The sequence below is a fragment of the Aplidium turbinatum genome, chromosome 1 (genome assembly GCF_918807975.1).
Source record: "Aplidium turbinatum chromosome 1, kaAplTurb1.1, whole genome shotgun sequence".
Classification (NCBI taxonomy): domain Eukaryota; kingdom Metazoa; phylum Chordata; class Ascidiacea; order Aplousobranchia; family Polyclinidae; genus Aplidium; species Aplidium turbinatum.
Genome location: NC_137472.1, coordinates 12793669 through 12803486, shown reverse-complemented (window position 1 = coordinate 12803486; position 9818 = coordinate 12793669).

The window sequence follows — 9818 nt, the reverse complement described above, 5'->3', positions numbered from 1 at the left end:
TATGAACTTTATGAACTAAAACAACCTCTTTCTTTCTCGGTCGTCATGAACAATTCTGAATGTCTTGATTTTCTTGATCAATTTAACCTTCAGTTTAGTTAGAAGCAGATGTGTCACAAAATGTTCAGCAGTCTGTTTCCGAAATTAAAAATGTGTTGCAGTCTAAAAACCAAATTCCGAATAATTGTAAATTGTAGAAAGGTGTTTTTGTTCGTTGAAGATTTAGACTATCAATCAATGTGCTCAGTTGTTCAAAAATTATTGTTTAAATAAACCTGTAATAGTTTTGAAAATGGAGAAGTTTAATTCTTTGCTAGTTTTATTCTGGGATCGTTCTGACGAACTAAATTCGTTCTGACGAACTAAATTCGTTCTCTGCTCAGAAATTTCATTGCGCACAAGTTATCAAACAGCTGAGATGTGAAGGTTATAAAATATCTTTTAATGCAGACCGTTTTGTAAATGCTCAGAAATATTTTGAAAACTTTTCTCAACCACCACAGTGTATCAAAAAACTAAATGAAAAATGTGTGTTCACTTAAGATTGTGATTCTGTTCAGTTTGAAGCGATTTACACATATCTAGAAAAAAAGTTTTCTTATCAACCATAACTGTTTTGTTATTTGTGTTGTATATTCAGTAAGTTAACTTTGTTTTGTATGGCAACCTACCCAGTATGTTGAATTTTGTGTGTTTTTACGTGCAAGTATATTTGTTGTTTCAGATTGTAGAATTACTAGCAATCTCTAGCGAAAATGTAACTATTTCTCACCTCGTTTTGTAATTAACAAGATGTTTTTTTAATTAGTTGTATATGATTTTACTTTTACCGGCTGATGACCGGCTGATGATGATGATGATTTTACTTTATCACTCAGTTATTTATACCGTTTTTTTTTTGTTAATTTCAGGATTACAATTGAAATTGACTGGGACTGCGAGGTCCTAGAGTTGGCCGAATTGAAAATATCACCGCTCTGGATAGCGGTGTTTAAGGGTTAGTTAAGATTTCAACCTATTTATTCAATTTAGAGTCAAAATAATTCGGTAGACCATTTATGCTTTTTTAACTTTCATGCTTAAACTTAATATTGTTCTTTTACTGGAGAAACACCTTGGAAGACGTCACGGCGCTACGTGCGCCGCTATAGAAACCGTGGCGGATTGTCACCGATTGTGGCCGCCTATTCATGTGGTCACATGAAAATCCTTGGGTTGTTACTCAAAGATGGGTGGTCGATCATCCAACTCATTCAATTAATTAATCACATCCCCACTGGGTACGCCCAGTGGGTTGAAGCGTTAGGCTCTAGAAACTTATTAAAAAAAAAATACAATTAGACCTACTTTGGAGTAAAATTTTTATTGTTTTTCACTCAAGTCTGGAATCGATTATTTATTTAACATCTAATGAATAATTTATTCCAGGTTGTTTTAAGATTTGTTTTTAAATATGTATATATAATCCTGAAATTTGTTGTGCTTTGTTCAAAACAAGAGGAGGAAAGACCCGTCACATGATGAAGTTTAGCAACATCCGGTGATCTTGCCGGTTTTGCGCCATGACATTTACACAAAAAGTATCACGAAACCGACGTGAAAAGAGAAAGTGCGTGTAGGCTTTTTTGTATTTTTAGTCGTATTTTTAATGTAGACTTTTGCTTATTGAGAGACTCTGACTTTCTAGCTACAAAAAGGGTAATTTAGAGTTTTGTTTAGGGCAGGGGTCGGCAACGTTTTTGAGCCGCGGGCCAATTTGATAAATAAAATATACTGGCGGGCCGTAACTGCCGGGACAGCTTTTCTGAAACGCGAATACCTTACCCTTAAATTGCACGGAGTTTTACACTCCTATTCATGCTTATATAATATGTTCATTGATATGATAAAAGGAATTTATTACTTTGAAACCAATTATTAAAAGAACAAATGTGTGTAACAATTTAATGTGAATGTTGCTGTTGTTTGCATTTTTTTGCCAAATTGCCAAAGTCAGTTTTGATATTGGAACAAGAAATTTGTATGACATATCAAACAAACTGCTTTGCCATAATGCTCGATAAAAAAGTATTTCTCAGTCCACTCTTGCTGAAAACTTCGTTTCTCCAAATCCACTTTTCTGCTTTTTGCCATCGTTACTCCTACCAACTGTTGGAATCTAAATTTTGAAATATATCAACCAGTTGCAATCACAGTCGTGTGATTCCCTTTTTCTTTTTCTTGATTTTCAGCAAAAAAAATAATTTTGTGTGTTTTTACGTGCAAGTATATTTGTTGTCTCAGATTTTAAAATTACACTGCATTGAAAGACATTCTAGCAATAATGTAAGTATTTCTCACCTCGTTTTGTAATTAACAAGATTTTTTTTAAATATTAGTTGTATATGATTTTACTTTATCACTCAGTTATTTATACCGTTTTTTTTTTTTTTTTTTTACTTTCAGGATTACAATTGAAATTGACTACGGCTGCGAAGTTCCAGAGTTGGCAAAGTAAAAGTATCACTGCTCTGGATAGCGGCATTTAAGGGTTAGTTAAGATTTCAACCTGTTTATTCAATTTGGATTCAAAATAATTCGGTAGATCATTTATGCTTTTTAACTTTCATGGTTAAACTTAATGTTTTTCTTTTTCAGGTGATCGAATTTGGAAAACATTACCAGCATACAAAGACCGCCACTTGAACAATGGCAGTCTATCACCGATTGTGGCCGCCTTCCTAGGCGGTCACATTCCAATCATAGAAGATCTATTGAAGGATGGGTGGTCTCCCATGCCACTATTAAATACACTACATGAAATCCCCACTGGGTACACCCAGTGGATGAACGAGGCTTTAGCCTAACATAATTTATAGAAATATAATTAGATCTACTTTGGAGTACTCAGCAAAAATGTAAGTATTTCTCACCTCGTTTTGTAATTAACAAGGTTTTGGTTTTGTTTCAATATTACTTGTATATGTTTTATTGTTTTTTGTGTACTTTATCACTCAGTTATTTATATCATTTTTTTTAAATTTTAGGATAACAATCGAAATTGATTGGGGCTGTTCTACCTCAGAATTAACCGATATTATTTATAACGTTTTTTTTTTCTAATTTCTGGATAAGTATCGAAATCAACTGGGGTTGTTCCACCCCAGAGTTGGCAGAAATCAAAATATCACCGCTCTGGATAGCGGTTTTTAAGGGTTAGTAAAGAGTTCAACCTATTTAATCAATTTGGAGTCAAAATAATTCGGTAGATCATTTATGATTTTTAAACTTTCATGGATAAACTTAATGTTTTTCTTTTACAGGAGAAACACCTTGGAAGACGTCACGGCGCTACAAGCGCCGCTATAGAAACCGTGGCGGATTGTCACCGATTGTGGCCGCCTATTCATGTGGTCACATGAAAATCCTTAGGTTGTTACTCAAAGATGGGTGGTCGACCATCCAACTCATTCAATTAATTAATCACATCCCCACTGGGTACGCCCGGTGGGTTGAAGCGTTAGGCTCTAGAAACTTATAAAAAAAAAATTATAATTAGACCTACTTTGGAGTGAAATTTTTATTGTCTTCCACTCCAAAGTCTGGAATCGATTATTTATTTAACATCTAATGAATAGTTTATTCCAGGTTGTTTTAAGATTTGTTTTTAAATATGTATAATCGTGAAAGTTGTGGTGCTTTGTTTAAAACAAGAGGAGGAAAGACCCGTCACATGATGAAGTTTGCAACATCCGGTGATCTTGCCGGTTTTGCGCCATGACATTTACACAAAAAGTATCACAAAACCGACGTGAAAAGAGAAAGTGCGTGTAGGCTTTTTTGTGTTTTTAGTCATATTTTTAATGTAGACTTTTGCTTATTGAGAGACTCTGACTCTTTAGCTACAAAAAGGGTAATTTAGAGTTTTGTTTAGGGGTATGATTGCCTGCACAATTAAACAAGTTAAAGGTAATGTTAAACGTATTTTTTGTTCGTCAAAGTCACAAGCTTTTACTTGGGAAATTGAAAAGTACTTATTCTGTCTATCTCTATCTAGTTTAGTTTATTGCGACGGGTGTCTGAAAAGCGACATTCTCTCTTCGTGGATTTTACCTTCTCGTTCTGGAGTCGTTCAGTCTGTTCTTTTTTTGAAAGTCTCTTCTGTCTCTGAGTATTTTTCAATTCTCCGCTTATATCATAGTATAGTGCCTTTTATCAGTAATAGCCTGTATCATGGGAGTTATGAAAGCGGAACGGTTACACAATTATGTCGTTTCAGAAATACGGATGTGGTGAGCTAAATTCCGTGAGAGTGGCATTTGTTAACAAGAAGCGTGACCTAAATTCTGCTCTCGCAGAATTTAGGTTTTGAATTTGTAGAGTTGAAATGCATTTTGCAATTCTGATAAGTTTCGGCTAAATGTTCTCATAATTTAAATTTGTTCGTTAAAAACATGGTACATGTTACAAATGCACAACTAAGTTTTATATTTTATTACACCAAAGTCAGTTATTTCGATTTTTAATCATAATTTGATTTCAGGAAAGTTGAGAAATGAGTACCAAATATTAAAAAATGAGATTTTTTTTTAACTTTTTTCAGACAAATCGAGTGAATGGATAATGAAATGGAGCAGGATCTCGCAAACACACAATGGTGAAGGTAAGTTTTAGGATTAAAAAGAACTATATTACCTATATCAGGGTTTCCCAAACTGCGGTCCGCAACGACTGCACAGGTGGTCCTTGGCGATATGACAAGAAATTAAAAAGTCACACTTATACATTGTACAGTAGGGTGGGCCGTTTTTGACTTTTTTTCGAAATTCAAAAACGGCTATTCATAAAAAGTGGCACATGCATGAAAAAATTACGTGTGCAAAATTTCATCAGTTTGGGGGTGCATCTTCTGCCCCCGCAGGGGGGTCAAACTTTCAATTTTTTGGAAAAAAAAGGGAAATTTCACTTTCCGTTTTAACATAATTTTTTTTATAATTTTTCTACTGGCTAGTTATAAATTGTAAGTGGGATGTACCCAGAACTTTCCTATGTAAAGGCATGTTCGAAGCTTAAGGTTTACTGCCCCCGCATCGACGACCAAAATGCTGAATTTTCACCAATTTGAGATGCTATTTTGTCATTGCTCAATAAACAAACTTGTCGCAAAAGAGCGAGATGGTGTTAACGCTGTACGCTCATTTATGTTCTGTTCATTAACTTTGCAGGATGATACGAACTGACAAACTAATGTAGCAATGTAATGCAATGTAAATGTAATGTGAGCAAGACGTAGTCTTGCTTAAACTAAAAGCAATAGTAGCCTACGTTTGATCAGTTGCAGCTATAAAACGCAACCTATAATTTACTTCAGAATAGCCTAAAAGCAACATGATCTGCAGGTTCTCTAAATGGAATGTACTGTACAGTTCCACGTCAATTGTTATCATGATTTTGTTTACACAAATTTGTCATTTACAAGCATTTACAAATGTTTTCAGGGTGGGCATAAAACACATTCCTCTATTTTACTTTGTTGAGGATATTGGGGGTTTATTCGATAGCTTCTGAGCAGAGTGTAAAATTTTAAAGAAATGTTTTTGGCCATTACTGAAATTGCTTTCCTTTATAATGGCAAACCATACTGGAATATAAACATTCATAATATAGTCCCCACGTTCCACCAATACAGCTGACGCGTTACATGCAACATATAAACGTAGAATTCTATTGGCTGTGTTCAACCATCTTGAGTGGTGCATCATACCTGGACTCCAAGATGCGAAATGAATTGATATATCTCCAATTTTCATTGCTCTGTGCATGTGTAGAAGATATTTTTAGTCAGTGCTGAGGTCATTTTCATCAATTTCAATCTCTGGTGCAGGAACTGCTTTATATTTTACAACATCTAGTTGTGTGACGGTGGCTAGCTGCCTTATAATGGGCCCAGTGAAGCTATCGGGTCTGCTAGTATTGCCATATCTTTTATAAGATGCCTAAGAGGCAATTCATTACTATGAAGTAGGCATATTAACCATTGAAGTGGTTTTTGGAAATGATCTTCCAGGAGCTTTATCACGACGCCTTTTTGACCTGTGTTTATTGCGGTTCCATCGCATCCAATTGCAATTACATTATCGTAGCTAATTTTATTGGATCTAAGATATTGAAGAATTCCTGTAGCTATTGACACATTAGATCGGTTGGCTGCAGTAAAATGACCAATGAAATGATAACTTGGCTCCTCAAGTAAAGTAATGTGTTTTTCAACTGCGAAATGTTTTCGAAGTCGCTCAGCAATTTCATTTTGTTTGATGGTTTAATCTTTTCGGCCATCAAAATATATGCTTTGCAAATTTATGCACATGATAGGCCTACTTTTCATTTGAGTTGCAAACCTCATTTTTTTTCTCGCTCTTCTCACTTTGCTTTTATCTATGACTGATTGAGATTTGCTATTCGTTACAACTCCCGCATCTTGTAGAAATAATGAAGCAATAAGTGCTGCAGACCTATCTGAAATACCAGTAGGCCTACGATCGCATGATTCAGCAAATACTACTAATCTGGAAGTAACTTTGCTTTTTCTGGAGTTTTTCGAGGCAAAACTGGGTTGATAATCAAAATTTTCGCAGCGTTCTTCATTGGATGACAAAGTTTCTGAGCTTGAATAAGTTAAAGGTGTTTTAACTGAAGCGCTACTTGTGCCTGCTCCTGGGCCTTCACGTAAAGAACGGAATTGTTCTGATCTTGCGACTCTCCTCGGAAAACGTTTAAAGTTAGATTTTGTGGCCGATTTATCATGTTTATCAATCACCATTATGCGAGTTGTTCTTTGATCAAGAATGAACTGTTGTTCTGTAAAAGGAACACGATTTTCCTGCGGACAAATACATCGCAGAAAATTGGAACACTTAGGCTACAACAACCGATTTCAAATATTTTTACTTTGCAGATTCTTTCATTTGGTCCAAATTTTACTGAAATTTAGGCCCACCTCTAGAATTTGACTTCAAAAGGTTATTCATTTTTTTTGTAACTCTTTATCATAAATATGTACTCATGTTCGTACCTCATTCGTATCATCCTGCAAAGTTAATGGACAAAACATAAATGAGGACCATCTCGCTCTTTTGCGACAAGTTTGTTTATAGAGCAATGACAAAATAGCATCTCAAATTGGTAAAAATTCAGCATTTTGTTCGTCGATGCGGGGGCAGTAAACCTTAAGCTTCGAACATGCCTTTACATAGGAAAGTTCTGGGTACATCCCACTTACAATTTATAACTAGCTAGTAGAAAAATTATAAAAAAAATTATTTTAAAACGGAAAGTGAAATTTCCCTTTTTTTTCCAAAAAATTGAAAGTTTGACCCCCCTGCGGGGGCAGAAGATGTACTCCCAAACTGATGAAATTTTGCACACGTAATTTTTTCATGCATGTGCCACTTTTTACGACTAGCCGTTTCTGAATTTCGAAAAAAAGTCAAAAACGGCCCACCCTATTGTACAGTACGTATCTTGTCAAAGATAATTGCCGCAGTTCTTAATTAATACAGAGTTGATTTTCTCTGACGTTACACAACATTTGGAATTGCTTTCTGCACATTTCAAGAAGTACTTTTTTAAAAAGACATATGAGAATTTTGAGTGGATTTTAATCCCTTTTGTTGTTACAAAGACTGGTCTGTCATGATGCGAAGAAGAAGAATTAGCCGAATTATCATCTGATCGAACTTTAATGCTTAGTTTCAATCAAACAGCTGTGGCATCTTTCCGGTTGAGTGTTTTGGTGGAATACCCGTTGCTATCGCAAAAGGCAACTAAAATTTTATTGCTTTTTGCCACGACCTACATGTGTGTGACAGCATTTTCAGCTCTTACCAACATGAAGACAAAATACAGGTCCAGACTTTCCGTGGACCCTGACTAACCAGTTTGCCTTTCACAATTAACTCCCAGAATTGATGACTTATGCAATAAGAAGCAATCCCATCCATCCCATTGATGTTGTCACTTTTTAAGTAAATAAAATTCGGTTTTATTTATTTTTACCTTTGTATTGGAATTGGGGGTCCGCGAATACACAGATTCACAAATATTGGTCCGTGGCCCAAAAAAGTTTGGGAAACCCTGAGTCCTATATTACCACCAACTACATATAACACTATCACACCGAACACTATATTACCACCAGAGAAATTTAGCAAAGTTTCAATCACTCACTCCTCATAAAACTACAGTCAGTGATTGTTGTTTTGTTCTGTTGTGTTCCAGAGAAATTGATTGGAGAGCAACCATTTCATAATAATGAACAAGGTGCAGGTAAGTTTGTGTAATTCATTAATTCATCTTGCAACTTAGATAAGTTTCAGCAGTAGATGTGGCGAAGAAAATAAATAAGTTGAATCAAAATTCTTTTTTTTTTTTTATTAAAATAGCATCACCATTCACCACGTTACTTAGCAACACATTTTTTTCAATTTTATTTTTTCTAGAGCAGAATCAATGGAAAGTAATGAAGATGTTAGGTGAGTGTTCTTCACTTACAAACTACGATATCAAAACATTTTTGTGTTTAAAGTACTATTGAATCTCTCTGCAATACTTGCCTTTGTTTTGGCATTGTGTGTGGTAAAAAAGAGATATTGTTTCATTTTAAATCGAACAAATAAATAAATAAGGATACATAATATAATAAGATAATAATAAGATATATTATTATCTATATTACTGCAGACAGTGCACACCGTTTCGACCTCCCGTTTTTTGTTTTTTTTTGACCTCCCGGTCTCATCAGTGCAGTAGTTACACTGGAACAATGGCCATGGAGGTATACATACCTCCCTCCATGTGACATTTTCCCATTTGTGGTACCTAAACAGTAACCAAAAATGGTACTACTGCCAACCTTGCCAAAGTGCTCAAACTGCAAGCAGTGAGCTTTGCGCAATGCATAGCAAGGTGCCTCCAGTAAAGTGCTCAATCGGCATAAGCCAAGATGTATCTTATAATGTAAGAATGTAGAATGTATCTTAAGATGTATCGGCATAAGCCAATTATGTATCTTACTATCTTTCTTATTTACTATCTATCTTATCTATCTACTACTCTATCTTACTATCTATCTACTTATATTATCTATTATTATCTATATTATATATATATATATAATATATATATTATACTGTATGTATAATCCAGAAATTGATTGCAGCAGTTGCAAATAAAAGTGCTCAATGTTTAAAAACAGAGCTAATGTAAACCATTATTTATTCAACTACAAAAAGTTTGCGCTACCATTGGTTTCATGTCCTGCAAGGTACAATCATCAGGCACATACTGAAAAACACATCAGCAGAAAATTAAAAGCTATACGTCAAAGACCTTTTACATACCTTTGACGTTTCGTTTATGTGCCTTTGACGTATAGCTTTTAATTTTCTGCTTATGTGTTTTTCAGTATGCGCCTGATGATTGTACCTTGCAGTACATGAAACCAATGGTAGCGCAAACTTTTTGTAGTTGAATAAATAATGTTTTTTTATATTATATATATACCATCTACATCTATATTATATAATAAGATAATAAGATAATAATAAGAATACCTGGAACGAGCCATTCGTGAATTCACTCTCTTTATCTGTTTGAAGCTGTAGCGGTTTTCTTTTTGTAACAATTGTTTGAAATCCTTGAATAAGACTTTTTCCTGTTTTATCTTTAATTGGAACAATCCAGGCATACTTAGACAAAACATCGATGCAAGTCAGCAAGAACCTGTACCACCATTGTGTCGTTTCAATCCAATCAAATCAATGAAATCGGCTTGCCACTTA